We start from the raw sequence: 17,878 nt of genomic DNA, 5'->3' as shown, positions 1-17,878 counted from the left end.
GACACACCACCTCAAGAGCCAAAGGCAGAGGGAGCGCACTCCGAACCTGGCTGGCCTGCCTGACAGACAGGCCCCTTTCATCAGGGGCCACAGTTCCAGCTGGAACTTAGAATGGAACCTTCTGAGTATCACCAGGAGAGAAGGGTAGTAGGTATGCATTTTTTAATCAAGCCATGAAGAAACTGAGGAGTGCTGTGTGAGCCAGACCACACACAGCCACAGAAACTGCTCAGGCACATGGAACTCACCAGAGGAAGCAACTCCTCCAGACTGGACCAGGCCATCCAGGTGTGCCTCTGTATCATTGTTTCCTTGGGGTGTTTGGCAGAAAGTAGGCAAAGACATTTCTTTTCTGCTTTCAAATCAAATTGAACCCAAAGCCTGTGGGTAGCTAGATTCACCCTAGTGGAATGGGTGGCCTGCTGCCCCCTTGGGACTCTTTATTCTGTATTGAAGCACCCTACAAGATGGTGCCATGGAGACAATGTCTCCCCAAACCCAGAACGACCTTTTCAAGGCGAGACCAGCTGGTGAGGACACTGAAAGATGCATGGAGTGTGCTGAGATGAAAGGCTTCCCAAGAGGTGGCTTCATTGGAGGCCATGCTATCTGATTTATGCAACCCTGACAAGGTCGTAAGCCTCTTTCTCCTTCAAATCCACCCTCTGCATTTTAGCCATTGTTGTCTATCTTAAAAGCAGCTCTGATGATGTCATTATTCTCATGATGTTCAGAAAGGCAATACAGGGTAGGGGCTCACAAGACCTGGAAGCAGTTTCAAATCTCAGCTCTATCATTATTAGCTGTGCAACCTTGAAGAAATTACTTAAGCTCTCTGGATCTCAGTTAGATCATAATATCTACTAGATAAGGCTCTTGTGAGGATTAACTAAATTAAGAGATACAAAGCACTCAGCATGTGTGCCTGGCATGTAGTAACCTTACAATAAATTCCAGGTATTTATTCCAAGTACTTAGGATTTGGGCAACTCTTTATAGTTCCCAACACCCCATACCTAATTCACATGCCCATGGTTTTGTTAATGCCATTCCCTCAATGTGACACAATCTTCCTACCTCTCCTCTCCAGACCCTCACTTGTCCCCTAAAACTCAGCTCATAGGTGCTCATATTCAACAGATGAATAAAGAAAATGGCGGGGGGGTGGGCTGGGATTGTAGCTCAGTAGTAGAGCACTTGCCTAGCATGCATGAGGCACTGGGTTTAATCCCCAGCACCACATAAAAATAAACAAATAAAATAACAGTATTGTGTCCATCTACAACTAAAAAAAGAAAAGATATATACACAATGGAATATTACTCAGCCATAAAAAGAATAAAATTATGGCATTTGCTAGAAAAAGATGGAACTGGAAACTATCATGCTAAATAAAATAAGCCAATTGCAAAAAAAACAAAGGTCAAAAGTTCTTTTTGATATGTGGATGCTAACCCATAACCACGGAGGGTATGGAGGAGAAGTACAGAAGTTCATTGTATTAGACAAAGGAGAATGAAGGGAAGGGAGGGGGGATGGGAATAGGAAAGACAGTAGAATGAAGTGGACATAACTTTCCTATGCTCATATATGAATACACGGCCAGTGTAACTCCACATCATGTTCAACCACAAGAATGAGATCAAGACTGTAATGGGCTACACCCCATGTATGTATATAATGTCAAAATACACCTTACTGTCATGTACCTAAAAACAAATTTTTAAAAAAGAGACCACTCAAATGTCACCTCAGCATTAGCTCAATGGCCCCTTCTGTGTTTACCTGGCTTAATCCTCTTGGAATTCTTTTTCTGCTTCTGCATCTTCCACTGGAGGGGCCACTTGTGGTCCTTGTTGTACCCCCTGAGCTCAACAGCATAGCAGTCACTAAACACCATCACTGAAATGAATTTCCTCTGCTTCTCACTGGACCGGGAGCTGAACCAGTCCACCTATCTGCGCAGGTAGCACACACGAAAGAGGTCCCCTCCACATAATGAAGGAGGAGGCAAAGTCACCCTGGGTCCCAGTGCCTCACACATGCTAGGCAAGTGCTCTACCTCTGAGCCACAGCCCCAGCCCCAGCTGTTTTTTATTTAAATTTTGAGACAGGATCTTGCTGAGTTACTTAAGGCCTCACTAAATTGCTGAGGCTGGCTTTACTGGGTTTACAGTTGTGTGCCACCTTGCCTGGCTTAGAGGTGACCTTTTAAATCCTAGAAATTAATCAAAGGGGGTCTGTAATTGGCATCCATGCCTATTCTTATCACTGAGGCTATGTTAAAAAAAAAAAATAGCAGCAGCAGTCAAGCACAGTGGCACACACCTCTAATCTGGAAGGCAGGACCATGACTGAGTACCCATGTTCTGTTCAACCATCCATGAGGAATGTGAAAAGCCCTGATAAACAGTGGTGGCAATGGAAAGCGAGCTGGCAGGCCAATTCTGAGACTGGAAAGTGAGAAAAAGAGCAAGAGATGAAATGCCTGTGGAAAGCCTGTAACCCACCAGCTTTGTCCTCCTTACCCAGCCTAATCGCACCAGAATCCTGAACCCAGAGAAGGCAGGAGAGACCCAGGATCTCTGGTCCGCCACACAGGAAGAGCAGACAGCAGTGTAGACATCAGTGCAGGATCTAGAGGCAGATGGACTTGGATTCAGTCTGGGTTCTTCTCACTAGCTGCATTACCACTGGGCAAACAGCCTGAAAGGAGATAACAACAGTGTCTACCCTCCTGGAGGAGACAAAAGAATCAAATGATGCAAGTGAGGCGTTCAAACACAGCACCTGACACCTGGTCAATACTCAATAACCTTGATTAGCTACAACCATCTTCCCAGCAAGGGAGAAAGAGTGAAGGAACTGTTCCTACTCACACAACCAAAGGCAACCCTGTTCCTGTGCCCCAGGTTGATTCACAGTGGTTAGGAGGTTAGGGCCTAAATAAATCCACTTAAAGATACATTGTGCTTTAAGTAGGCTTTTGTAGCTTAACTGGGGACCTGATATTATTGCTGTCATTCCAAACAACAGAACACTCCACCACTTAGTGCATCAGACAAGTTACCTACGGGGTCTGTACTGACTGCTAATCTCAGGATAGGGCCCCACTATTGAAAACTACTCTGAAAATCCTCTATTAAAACTGCCACAAGCTGATGTGCAAGATACACAGGAAAAAAAATCAATATCATCATTTTATAGATACCTCTTTTATAGCACTGACCCAGGTGGTACTTCAAATCCATCTAGCTGATAATAAAAAAACGAGTCTGAACTGTCAAGGAGGCATTCTCCCTGAAAAACAAAGCCAACCATTCATCTCAAACCTGGACACAGGGTCTAGTCTTGATTTCAGGGGGATTATCTGATAGACGATACTCCTACATGATCTCTAGGATTTCTTCTGCTCTTTAAAGTCCTGATTCCATGTACAATGATGCCTGCCAGCTGAATCCTGCAGTCCTGCCCCAGAGCAAAGTATCCATCCACCAACCTTCATTTTGTCAAGGCCTTGATTTTAGGGAGGTCATCAAACATGACAGCATTACAGAGGCCCTTCTGAGAGAGATGCTAATATGCCTTTCCAACATCTGTTCGCAGAGCAATGTTTTTATTGTGGGATCCTTAGTTTGACACTTCACCTGGGGAGGACTCCATGTAAGACTTGCATCTGTTAGAACATCTGCATATAAGAGGAGTTCCCCTTGAACATCTTGACTAGATATCAGAAGTAGCTATTGCTGACCAGCTATCAAGTAGATCAGATATTACTTCAGGTTTCTCTACAATTTCAATTTTAAAAATAACAAATCCAGAGATGGTGGCATATGCCTTTAATCCAAGCAAATTCTGGAGGCTGAGGGAGGAGGATGGCAAGTTCAAGGCCAGCCTAAGCAACACAGTGAGACCTTGTCTCAAAACAAAAATTAAAAGGGCCGTGGATGAAACTCAAAGGTAGAGTACACCTGGGTCCAATTCCCAGTACAAAAGAAATAAGAAAAAGAGCTCAAAGTATCTGAGATTAATTACAAAAACATATACACAGGCCTGGGATGGTGGCTCCGTGGTAGAGCGCTTGCCTAGCATGGGTGGGACCTGGGTTCAATCCTCAGCACCACATAAAAATAAAGGCATTGTGTTGTGTCCATCTACACCTAAAAATATAATAAATATTTTAAATATATATATACACAACACAATAAGATTTAAAATAAATTAAAAATTAGGATAGTAAAATTAAAAACAAAAGGAGAGTCTGGACATAGACATAATTACTGAAGTTACACTTAGCTTTGAGCTCGTAGTCACGGGGCGGGGGGGCGGGGTGGGGGGAGAAGACAAGGTTTATCATTTCCTATAAAATAAAAACACATTGGTTGTTCAGGATACAAATTTCCTGTGGGTGATTAGAGAAGAGACAATGAAAAATCTAGTGGACATGATTCCCAGAATGTCTCAAGAGCTCCTAGCCCATAACCCCCTTGCAAGATTCCTTTGAGCTGGGCACCTTGGTGCATACCTGTAATCTCAGCATCTTGGGAGGCTGAGGGAGAAGGACTGCAAGTTCAAAGACAGCTTCACCAACTCAATGAGTCCCTATGCAACATAGCAAAACCCTGTCTCAAGGAAAAAAAAAAAATTTAAAGGGAGTGGGGGCTGGGGATGTGGCTCAGTGGTTAAGCACCCCTGGGTTCAATCCCTGGTATTAAAAAAAAAATAAAATTGTTCCTTTGAGTGTTCTCCCATGAAAAGAGATAGCGTAACAAGCATCCAAGTACAACTGAGTAAATGGGATTCTACACAGAGTCAGGTCAAGCCAGGAGAGGCCAAAGACTTGGATTTCTGATTGTCTTGCTAGATCCACTGATACAATACGAATCCTCCAAAGGAGTGGAAGAGCTACAGGGCTTTCCCGTAAGGCCTCCTGAACGTCATTTATCCTAACTGGGATCTTGAGTAGCAAAAGCATGGGCAGCCTCCAGATGCCAGGTGCAAACACTAATACCTTCAGCTGCTAACCCTGTTGCTTGGTGCAGTGTTCAGCTGCTTTCTCCTGAAATAAAATGGCTTCACCATGCTCTTCCACCTCTCTGAACCTCAACCTCAGCCTCATGGGTGCTCTTCCATCTTTCTGGGCTGGGGGCTCAGTGGCACAGCACTTGCCTTGCATGTGCAAGGCCCGATCCCATCCCCAGCATTGCAAAATGAAACAAAATACCATTATCATTTGTTTCCTTTGCCCCTGTCACCTTCACCCCAATTCTGTTCCTTCCTCTTGAAGGCCGGTTGCCTAAGCAGGAAACACCCTTTCCTCCCTCTCCCTTCCCACATCAAACTTCATTTCTCCCCTAGACAGTTGGTTCTCCTTCTTAAACCCCCCTTTCCATTGCTCTCCTCAGTCACCAGCAGCCACCCACCCCCAGGCCCATCCTCTATCACTGTGGACTACTGTGCTTGCTCCCTAACTGGACTCCCTGACTCAGCTCTCACCTCTCTAGCCCATTCTAGAATTCTATTTATAAAATAGAATCTAATCACATCTCCGTGTTTCTAGATCTCCAGTGGTTTCCTAGCAGCCTATAGGACATGGTCCAACCTGTCAGGTGACATGAAGAGCCTGTTCCCATCTCTATATTCTCATCACTTCCCCAAACTCCAGTCTAAACCTGTTTGCCGAACACACCAAGTCTGGTCACTACCCTGTGCTTTTTCTCAATGTTTCATTACCTCCAATCTCTTAACCTATCTTCTGTGCTTAGTAAATGCCTGTTCATCCTCTAATACCCAGCTCAAATAAGACCCTAAGCAGAGCTGGTGGCCCCTGCTGCCAGCAAAGAAAAACTTTACCTTTATCTGGGATGGCATTTTATTACATTGCTCATGAGTCTCTCCTCATCAGACTGGGAACTTCCTGCAGTCAAAAGTCCAGTCTTTGGCTGAAGTACTAATTGCTTTTGTGCTAACTGTTTACAAAAGAAAAAGAAAAAAAGTCTAGTCTTATAGGGCATCCTTCAGTGTGTTCCTCAGGATTTAGTGTCCAAAACATTAGAGGTTTTTTGTTGTTGTTGTTGTTGTTGTTTTGCACCAGGAATTGAACCTAGGGGTGCTTTACTGCTGAGCTGCATTACCAGCCTTTTATTTATTTATTTATTTATTTATTATTCTCATTTTGAGACAGTCTCTCACTAAATTGCTTAGGGCCTCACTAAGTTGCTGAGGCTGCCTTTGAACTTGCAATTCTCCTGCCTCAGCCTCCTGAGTAACTTGAGATTAAGGGCATGTGCCACCATGCCCAGTACATTGGAGATTCTTAAAAAATGTTAACTGAGTAAAATGAATAACCATCAGGGAAATCATGCTGCCATGTAAAGCTGCTTTTTTTCTTCTTTTTAAATCTCCTTAGTTACTGTGCCACTATCCAATACATTTAAAATATCTAGTTCTGAGCATTACATAGGACTCACCATTAACACTCCCCCAGATTATAAAGCCAGCCCAATTCCCAGGACACCCATTTGCTGAAACTGGTTGATGATGTCTGAAACTTAGTACTGCGGAGTTACTGCTCAGATGAGCCATACCATGTGAATCTCTGACAGTTTTACCTAGCTGCTGTCTGACAGCAGAAACATTTCTGTTACTGCCACTCCTAGCCCTTCACAGTCTAGAATAGCCCATTGAGCATTTTCCCAAGTGGCCTAAACTAGTCTGGCACTGACTTTTGGACCCCTATAGAAACTCTCAGAATTCTAATCTAGGCGTCTCCTCCCAGGGTGGTCCCCACAAAACCCCCAGGGCAGTCTGAGTTGCTGCTCTAGGCAAGACTCAGGAGAAAAATGAAGGTCAAGCTTGCTTTAGGCCAAGAAGGAAAGGGATCCTTTCCTTTCCCAGGCATGATGGGGCATGCCTGCAGTCCCAACAACTTGGGAGGATGAGGAGGGAGGATTGCAAGCTCAAGGCCAGCCTGGGAAAGTTAGCAAGACCCTGTCTCTGAAATTAAAAAAATAAAATGGGCTGGGGATATAGCTCAGTGGTAAAGTAACTCTGGGTTCAATCCCCAGCAGAGAGAGAGAGAGAGAGAGAAAGAAAGAAAGAAAGAAAACATGATCTTAGAAAATTAGATCGCCTATCCTCGGAAGATATTTCACCAGGGAACACTCCCCAACTCCCACTAAGTCAGGTGGCCTATTCCACACACTCAGCAATATTGACATTTGCTATTTTTCTTTTATTGAAGTGATTATTTGATTGTATTCATGTTTCCCAAACTCAGATATCTGCAGAATAAATGAATGCCTTTTGGACTATGGGCACTGTGTGACCTTGATTTCTCTTTAACTGCTGATCCCCAGGGCACAGCTGGGGCCCCAATTAGCTACAAACCATCCATCCCAAATCTGCCAATACAATCCCCTTGTTCAGCTGTCAGCACGCCTTTGGCTTTCTCACTTTCATCTCCGCATTCAAATAAACCCAAAACTCTAGACTCTGACACAGGAGGCTGGGCCCCCTGCCTTTCCACAACTGGAATTTGGAAACTGAACTTTTTAGAACTCAAGAGTAAAAAAGGGAAGAGGCATCTTCAAAAGGATGCTGGTATGTCTAAACACCCAATCATCACCAGCCCAAAGATGGATGGATTTTGTTTTAGAAATTATTAAACTGTCATCTAATGGTGTAATTTCATAAAGGACAGGAAGGGGCGCCAGGTGGGAGAAACTGACTCTGCAGTAAATGCCTGGATTTCTTCTCTGTATGGGAACAGCAAGTAGATTTTATAAATAATTAAAGCCTCTTTCCCTTTCTGGCCTGGTACATGGAGGGGAGACAAGCACACTGCCAATATGGCTTTGTCGTATAATTCAAGAAGCCTCCACAAAGCTGGTTGTTTAATGGGTCAGCCTTCCTACTAGATTGTGAGCTATTTCTGGCCAGAGACACTGTCTGGTTAATCATCCCTCATTACTAGCCCAAAGCATGGCATGAAGTACAAGCTCAGGAAGCCTTGGCTGAAGGAAGTTGAGCACTGGGGGAGGGAAGAAAGAGGCTCCAGCAACTGCCAATGAGCCTCTGGATGCTACAGCTTATTAATTCCCTATTATGGGTCAATGAAGGGACAAGAACTTAATATGCATCATTATCTCTATTCTTCATAACAACCCAGAAAAAAAGAGAGAGAGAGAAAAGAATAGAAAAAACTTTGCAACTCAAAAAGTCAGGCATTATGGGGCTGAGGCTGGGGTTCAGTGGTAGAGCACTTGCCTGGCACGTGTAAGGCACAGGGTTCGATCCTCAGCACCACATAAAAATAAATAAGATCAAGGTATTGTGTCCATCTACAAAAAAAGGGGGGAATTTTGATAATTATCCCCTTTTTATAAGGGGAGGGGAATACTGGGAATTGAACCCAAAGGCGCTTTATCACTGAGTCACATCCCCAGCCCTTTTTTATTTTTTGAGACAGGGAGTATGTTCTTTAGGGCCTCACTAAGTTGCTGAGGCTGGCCTTGATCTTGCTATCCTCTTACCTCAGCCTCCCAAATCCCTGGAATTACAGGCATGTGCTCAGGGTCCTGGCAGTTATCTGTTTTCTAGATGAGGAAAAGGCTCAAGAGAAGTCAAACTATTTGCCCAAGGTCACTTAACTAAAAAGGACTAGACTGGGACTCCAGTCCCTTCCCACTCCCAACTGGATTCTTCCTACCCAGACAAGCCAGAGAGATGCCTGGGGAAGCAAAACTTTGGTCTTTAACTTTCTAGAACTTTCAGCAAAATAGGAGAGTTCCAGTAAACTAATTATAATGTCAAAAGAAGATGCTGTACCCTCTTAAAACACCAGACTCAGTGCTCCAACATTAAATTGCAAAAATGAGAGAAAATCCAAAAGAAAAGGAACCAGAATGTAGGACAATAGATGAGCATAAGACATAGCTGGGTTTTGGTTCTTGGTGGTGGAGCATTTAGTTCCAAGGCTGCAGTTAAGTCAAATCCCAAAGGAAAAAATTAAGAGTCTCATGAGTAAAACTAACTAAAAGCACCACTGAATTTAGGTTTACATAATGCACATTTACATACCATTAATACAGCAAATACTGAAAAATAATTCATTTATACCTTAAGTTCCATCTGGCAGTGGGTCAAGTTAGAGAGGGTCCCCGATGGACAAACACCAAGGTAATAAAAGAAGAGACAAAGGGGAGACAAATAATGAATGACGAGGGCTACAAAGAAAAGGAAGAGGCAAAAAGAGAGCAAGGGAAAGGTAAGGCCAAGGATGTTTGGTGATTTCTGCCAAGGTGATTAACCACTACCCTAGGGGTTTCCAGAACCCAGACATGTGTGGAGTTGGCTGCATTAGGAAAATGCAGGTGGGGGAAATAAAAGCTGCAGGAAATATTAGGGTGGGGTAGGGTGTGGGTTATTACCATTTGTTTTTATTATAGATTCCCCATTCTGAAAACAAAATATTTTTTGTAGGTCTTTGGTGAGCCCCAGGAATTCTCATGGCAGCCAGGAGGCTGAGGTAAGAGGATAGCAAGATCAGGGCCAGCCTCAGCAACTTAGTGAGGCCCTAAATAATATAGACCCTATCTCATAGTCTCCTATTCACAATACTTTTTAATTCATGTCAGTTGGCCACTGTTCACAGCTAGCTCTACATCCATAAGTGTTCTACTATGAGCCAGACACAGTGGCACACCCTTGTAATCCCAGTGACTCAGGAGGCTGAGGCAGGAGGATCCCAAGTTCAAGCCCAGACTCAGCAACTTAGCGACACCCTGCCTCAAGAATACATAAATTTTAAAAAATTTTAAAGGCATTCCACTGTGAATGGAAGTCGCAGCTCCCTGCCATTGCTCTTAGCTGCGGCAATGGCAGCCCAAGCAGCACCCCCGCATTCTCTTTCCCATATCTCAAGTACCTGCTGAGCACTCTTCATACATTCCCTCTCCCCTTCATATCTTGTGCCTTTGCATGCAGTTCCCCCTGGTGTGCTCCTGCACTTTTAAATCTTTGTTCTTTAGGAGACCACCTCCAAAAAAGGACCAAGTACTTGCTATGCATTATTATCTCGCTTCTTCACAACCCAGAAAAGCACAGGAAAATAATTTGCAGCTCAAAAAGGTAGGCATGATTATGATTATCCCTGTTTTCTTGATGAGGAAAAGGTTCAAGATAAATTAAACTGTTTGCCCAAGGTCACACAACTAGAAAGAACTAGTTCCAGGACTCAAGTCCCTTTCCACTCCCAAAATGGATCCTTCCTACCCAGACAAGCCAGAAAGAAGACCTGAGGAAATGAATCCTTGGTTCCTGGAATGTTTCTGCATGTTTAAATTCTCTTCCTCGAGCTGGGGTTGTGGCTCAGTGGTAGAGTGTTTGCATAGCACATTTGAGGCACTGGGTTTGATTCTCAGCACCACATATAAATAGATAAATAAAGGTCCATCAACAACTGATAAAATATTTTAAATAAATTCTCTTCATCCTTTACAGGACTACCTCCAACCAAATCAGCCTTCTTTTCCATATCTCTGTAATGACTTTAAACTCTTGCTACCTTGTACTGTGGCTGTTTATCACTTTGGAGAATATGCTCTTGTGGGCAGGGTCCATAGCTTAACTCATCTTTATCTCCCAAAGGCCTTATTATCTGTTGAATGATTATTACCCAAGAAAATAAAACAAAACCAAGGTTAAATTTAAGCTCTAGGCCAGAGGTTCCTCTTTCCTACTGGCAACTGAACCCAAGGGCACTCTACCACTGATCTATATCCTCAGCAGCACAGCCCCCACCCCTGCCCCACCGCTTTTTAAAAAATATTTTTTAGTTGTAGATGGACTCAACACATTTATTGATTGATTGATTGATTGATTGATTGATTGATTTAATATGATGCTGAGGATCAAACCCAGTGCCCTGCAAGTATTCTATCACTGAGCCCCAACCCCAGCCCCAGCCCTTCTTATTTCCTATTTTGAGACAGGGCCTCGCTAAGTTGCTGAGGCTGATCTTGAACTTGTGATCCTCCTGTGTCCGCCTTCCCAATGGCTGGGATTACCAGCATGCACCACCACACCCACATTCATGGGCTATCTCTACAGTTGGACCTAGAGAAGTTTCTCAGAACATATAAGAGAATAACAATGAAGAAGTGCAACTTTAAGCCAGAGCTGAGCCTCCATGAGAGTGCTTCTTTGCCCCATAACAGACAGAAACTTTGCCTAATATGGAGAGATGATGAGTGATTTGGGGTTTGGGTCAGGAGTTTGTATTCTTCTAAAATGTAGAGTAGAAAGGGCCCTTAGCCTGATAAACAAGAGGTATGTTTTGTTTCTGTTCTTTCCCCTAATTAGTGCCAGTGTCTTAAGCAAGTCCTCTTCATCTCTTTGAGCCTCAATGTTTTTTTTTTTTTGTTTTTTTTTTTAAAGAAAGAGTGAGATACAGAGGGAGAGAGAGAATTTTTTTAATATTTATTTTTTAGTACTTGGCGAACACAGCATCTTTGTTTGTACGTGGTGCTAGGATCGAACCCGGGCCGCATGCATGCCAGGCGAGCGCGCTACCACTTGAGCCACATCCCCAGCCCGAGCCTCAATGTTTATATCTCTAAGATAAAATACCTAAATGCATTTTTATACCAATCCAGTATCTATCCAGCTTGTATCTTATGTCACAAGTCATTCACTTGAAATTAGAGAAAACAAAAATTAAAAGGTTAACACTGGAAAAAAATTAGGATGCAGGGCCCTATACAGTTACTAACATCAAGCCACAAATTTGGCTCTGCACTTCCTGTCAGCCAAAGCAAAAGGAGAAATATGAGCAGTTATAAATTTCCAATTGTCCACAAAGAAAAAGCAAACCAGTTCCCTGGGAGAGGCAAAGCTTTTCCTGGCACCATGTTCTGAAAGAATTTCTCCCATGAACTTCTTAAAGGGAACATAAAGAAAGGTTGCATTGAACGTCTTCAATAATATAAACCCTTATAAGAATAGTAGAAATGAGTTATATAAAGCTATTTCTGACAGTGTCCTTCTATGAACACAAAAACAGACATTGATGTTTTCTCAGTAAAAACAGTTCTAGAAAGGCTAAGATAACATGGCCCAACTATGTAGCTGTATCAAGGATAATGCCAAGATGGCCAGGTCAACAGGTAAACAAGACTTCCTTCAAGAGATGGGCAGCAGGCAGTTTGTAATTACATGATCTTTAAATTCCATGCCAGTTCTGATTTATGTGGCATTTCTGGTTTCCATTCATTTACTTATACTAATGTAAGATCTGGGAGTCTTCCTCTCCCCCTGCCCATTCCTGAATCAATGGATTAGGAAAGGATTTCTGCCAGCCATAGAAGAGACTCCAACCACTAACATGCGTGTTATTATTAGCTAGCTGGGTGCTTATGTGCCAGGCTCTGTGCCTGGTTCCCCTGCATTCTCTCACTTAATCCTCCCATAAATCCTGTGTGATAGGAACTATAATTAGTCCCATTTTACAAATAAGGAATAAAGATTTAGAGAATTTTCGATTGCCCAAGGTCATAGAGCTAATTATCCAGTTCTTTCTGATTCCAAAGCCTAGGCTCTTAGCCCCGTGTCTAGTGTCTCCTGGTATTAGTGAAATGTGATTTCTGATAGAAATGCTAATGTTTGTCAAGAGAAAACAGTGAGGCCTAGAGAAGGTCAGGGGAAGAGGCAAGCCTTGTTTATTAACAACTACAAAACACTAATAGAGCTTTTGAAAGCTTTGGCAACTTATAAATGGAAAAAAGAGATGACAAATAGTGTGAAGAGCAGAAATAACAAAAGAAAAAGCTAATTCTGAGAGAGTAGTTTCTTATCCTGGGAAAAGAAATTTTAGTCTCTTTTCCTGGGACAAGAAGGTACTTTTGCCAGGCACAATGGCACACCCCTGTAACCCCAGCAGCTGGTGAGGCTGAGGCAGGAGGAGTTCAAAGCCAGACTCAGAAATTTAAGTGAGGCCCTAAGCAACTCAGTGAAACCCTGTCCCTAATTAAAATATTAAAAAGAGCTAGATATGTGGCTCAGTGGTTAAGTGCCCCCTGGGTTCCATCCAAGGGCCCCCAAGGGCCCCAAACAAACAAAAAGTCACTTTCCTCTTTCTCTTAAAAAACAAAGCAAATAAAAGTGCTACTTTAGAAACTGGAAACCTTGCCTTGCTTGGTCATGCATTCATTCAACCAACAGGTATTCATCCAGTGCCCACTCAAAGCCAAGTTTTGTCAGCAGAAAGTCAAGGAGCTCTCAGTCTTCCACGCAAATAAACAAGTAGACAATATTATTTCTAGATGATGCTAAAGTGCTTTGAAAAAATTAAGGAGATCAAAAGAGGCTGAGGAGGAGGGCAACTGTTCTAGATCACAGAAAGATTCTCTGAAACCCAAGCAAAAAAGGAGTCAGTCATGCACATTTGGAGAAAGGGGATCTTGAAAAGAAGGGCTAACATTAGATAACCCTTGGGGCAAAAAGATATATGACATTCTCAAAAACTTCAGGAAGGCCAGTGCAGCTGCAGCAGAAGGCAGCAGGGTGCACTAGTGGGGGACTAGTGGGAGAAGGTGGAGGAAGGGGACAGGCCATGCAACAACCACAGAGAAAGTGGGATTATATCTGAAGGGCTGAAAGGCAAGGAAAACATTGGTAAATTTGTAAGCAGGGGAGTGGAATAGTCTTTTTTTTTTTTTTTTTTTTTTTGGTACCAGGGATTAAACTCAGGGGCACTCAACCACTCAGCCAAAAATCCCCAGCCCTATTTTGTAATTTTATTTAGAAACAGGGTCTCACTGAGTTGCTTGGCGTGGCTTTTGCTGAAGTTGGCTTTGAACTCCAACTTCAAAGATCCTCCAGCCTCAGCCTCCAGAGCTGCTAGGATTACAGGCGAGCGCCCCCACATCAGGCCTGACTTACTTCTAAGCCCTCCAGAGCTATAGTCACAGCTCCTAGGGAAATTCAGGCCGGTGAAATCCTTTACAGATCCAAGCACTTTACCACCTTTTGTTAAAAATGATACACTGAAAACTGTCAACTCTAACAAAACACCTTTAGCCTACAGGCCCTGGCTGGCTTTTCCATCATTGTAGGCTAAAATTCAAAATGATACCTCTCCCTTTTCCAGAGATTTATACCTGTGGGAGCACCTAGTGGTTGAGTTGATAGACCCTAGGGAAATGCTGAAGTAATTTACAAAGGGAACTGATCCTGAACCTCCATTTGAATCTCACCTGCGCATCTTTTGCCTCTGCTTTTCCTATCCTAAGGTATCCTAAGATATCCTATCCCTTGCCTCATTTTTGTTGCTTTCTTTTTCCCATATGCTCAAAACTAAATATTCTGAACGTGAGCTATTTGGCCAAACTGAAAAGTATTAGATGTAAAAATCCCACAGCTAATGTTCCCGCATAAGGCACATCTTTGGCAAGGACCATAGCTGGCCAGATGTGGTGGTGCACATCTGTAATCCTAGAAACTCGGGAAGCTGAGGCAGGAGGATTCCAAGTTTGAGCCCAGCCTCAGCAACTTAGTAAGACCCATACAACAGAGTGAGACCCTGCCTCAAAATAAAAAATTAAAAAAAAAAAAAAAAAGGCTGGCTGGGGATGTTGTTCAATGGGTTAAACACCCCTGGGTTCAATCCCCAAAGCTCCCCCGCCCCCCGGCAAAAAAAAGGAATAGCTGAATTTGAGTTTGGATAACTTAAGAGTCCTTTTTGAAACTAACTTGCAGCTTTGATTAATTCAAAGCAATTTCTTCTACCAACCTATATGCACACAAGAGGGAGAAATCTAAAGTGTGACTGCATCCGTTGTATACATGTTTGTGCTAGAAGGTAGAGGAAACAGCATCAGAAACTGCATGACTAACAAGATCCACCTGCACAAAGGAACAGTGGGAAAGAACCAAAGCTGAGTAGACCAAGAGGTGTGGGAACTTGTGTCTCTGTTAACATCTGATGCAACAAGCCCTTCACTCCCCTACCCCACCCCCCAAATAAACTCACAATTGACCTTTCCCACTGTCTACACAGTCTGGAATACCATCCAGATATTAAGCAAAAATCAACCTCTCTTCTGTGAACAGAACAGCGGCTCATCAGCACTACTCACATCCCCAACCCCCACACACCTAGAAACATCCAGTGGCATAGAACAGTGAACAGCAGCCATCAAATGAGCTGGGGTGGAGCAGGGAGAGAGAGGGCTGCCAGTCTCTGAACACCAACTGCTTCATACAGTTGAAAACAAACTACACTGTGCCCTTAGATTTTCCAAAGCCAAACTAGTGTGACTGGAGGCTCAATGATCTCAGGATTGCATGCAGTATGGGCTATTTACCTGATCTTGTACTTCACATTCAACTTAATGCCTTTTATAGCTCATTGCCACCAACTCCCACTAGACCAGAGTTTCTAATCAGCCACCTGCACCACAATCTTATGGACCACTCATTAAAAATGCAGATTCCAAAGCCTTCTGCTCCAGAGCTCCCAAGTGGAAGACAGAAAATTAAGTAAAAATAAAAATGCTCAGGAGGCTGAGGTGGGAAGATGACAAGTTTAAGGCCAGCCTGGGCAACTTGGCAAGACCCTGTCTGAATATGAAAATTTTAAAAGAAACAGGCATGGTGGAGCATGACTGTAATCCCAGTGATTTGGGAGGCTGAGGCATGATCACAAATTTGACACGAGGGTCAGCAATTTGGTGAGACCCTCAGCAACTAAGTGAGAACCTGTCCCAAAAGAAAATGTAAAAAGGATGGAGGATGTAGCTCAATTGTAAGGAGTCCCTGGGTTCCATCCTCAGTACCAAAAATAGATAAAAAGGTTAGGGTGTACCTCAGTGGCAGAGTGCTTGCCCGGCATGCATAGATCCTGGGCTTAATTCCCAACAGTGCAAAAAAAAGAAAAAAGAAAAAGAAAAGCAGATTTCTGTGCCCCACTGAAAATAAACAGCTCTAGAATGGGCTGACAAACTATTTTTAATCACTACTAGGATCAGGGTAATCTTTTTGCACATTTAAGTCTGAGGACCTCCACCCAAAAGCGATGTTTCTCAAACTGTGGGTCATGACCTATTTGGTTAGGAAATCAAATTCATGAGTCATACCAGCAGTTCACTTTTTTTTAATGAAGTATAAAAAATTAAACAGAACATACTGCAGGTAGTAAGTGCAATAATTACTGTTTCCTGGAACTTATTTCAGTTGGGGACCTGTATAGTGCAGTAAATGTATTCCTCATGGTGGATCCCATTCAATGTCTGAAAATTATGTTCCTGGAGGAAATAAGGAAAATAGCATTTTCATACATGCTGTTTATTTTCTTTTCTTTTTCTTTTTGACTGAGGATTAAATCCAATGATGCTTTACCACTAAGTTACACACCCTCAGTCCTTTTTTTTTTTTTTTTTTAGACAGGGTCTTTCTATGGTCAAGACTGGCCTTGAACTTACCATCCTCCAGCCTCAGCCTCTGGTGTGGATGGGATTACAGCAATGTGTCACAGCACCAGGCTTCTATTCCATTTTCCACCCCTAACTCTAAGCTTCTTGATTTTAGTACAAGCTCAAAGATAAAGACAGATTCAAAAAATAGTGTCACTGAATCCCAAGTTAATAAGGCAAAGCCCAATTGAAGGGTGAGCCCAAGACTGCTTGATACTCTATGGTGCAGGTGGGGACAAAGGGTGGTACCAAAGGGAAGTTGTGTACAACTCTCCTCAGGATAGGCCTTATCCCTGGGGGAAAGAACCTGTAGCCACTCCTATCACACAGTTCAGAGAATGAAAATGCTCCTCATTAGAGGAATGATAGTCACAGCATTAAATACTAAGGAAATGAGGAACAGATGGATGGAACTCAGATTAGACCCACCTCTGAGGTCCTAAGGCAGAGATTAGGTAAGAACAAAGGCAGGGAGGGGTGAATCCAATCTCACTCATCACAGATCCTGTGACACCAGAACCAAGAGACCACTGGGGAGCACCAAGCTTGTGAGATTAAGTCCCATGGCACAGTTAGTGAGATTTACTTTATTTCTCAACCCCATAGATTCCCTCGCTCCTCTAACATTCTATATGTGGGGTACCAGAAAGACCTCTGCCCTTCTTGTCCAAAGACATGGAACGGGGAGCCCAATCTTGCTGGAAGAGAGGAACAAGGGGAGAAAGAAAGGGGGAAAAAAAGATGAGTAGCTAACTATCTTGTTAGCTTTATGACACACCAAAGACAAAGACTCACTCAAAAGACCCCCCACACCACCACCCACCACCACGTTGCATGGAGAGCAAATTCGCAAGGAGACCAAAAAGCAAAAAACCCTGCAAAACTCAGGAGCAGTTCCGCGTGCTATTAGCAGAGACCGGGCTGTGGGTCAGCTATACACCGATCAGATAAAAACGGAGGACGCACTCTAAACTCTTGTAGCTAAGAGTGAAGTCAGAGATGGCAGTCCCCAGGACAACAGGTCCAAAAACCAGATGGCGTCCCCCTCCCCGGCCCGAGACAGGAGAAAAAGCCCACCATTTGAGGAAAAGCACCCCGAAGAGGTCACCGGCCAAGCAGTGAGAACCTGAAGCAGAGAGGGGTCGGGGCTGCCCCTCAGCGCCAGCCCCCGGGAGGTCCCCGCGGCAGCGGCCCCCACATTCCGTTGGGCAGGAGAGCTCGCGCCCACCCTTTGGCAAGCACCGTGGGGAGGCGCCGGGAAGCGGCCAGGCAGGAACTCGCTGCGGTTACCTCGGCTCAGGGCTGGCGAAGCGCTCCCGAGAGTTTCGAGGACAGCCAGTCCCCCAGGGCGGCGTCCCCGACCCAAGTGTCTCCAGAGAACACGCAGCGTCACGCGGGGACAGAAA

The sequence above is a fragment of the Callospermophilus lateralis genome, chromosome 11 (genome assembly GCF_048772815.1).
Source record: "Callospermophilus lateralis isolate mCalLat2 chromosome 11, mCalLat2.hap1, whole genome shotgun sequence".
NCBI classification, from domain to species: Eukaryota; Metazoa; Chordata; class Mammalia; order Rodentia; family Sciuridae; genus Callospermophilus; species Callospermophilus lateralis.
Note: the sequence above shows the minus strand (reverse complement) of the source record.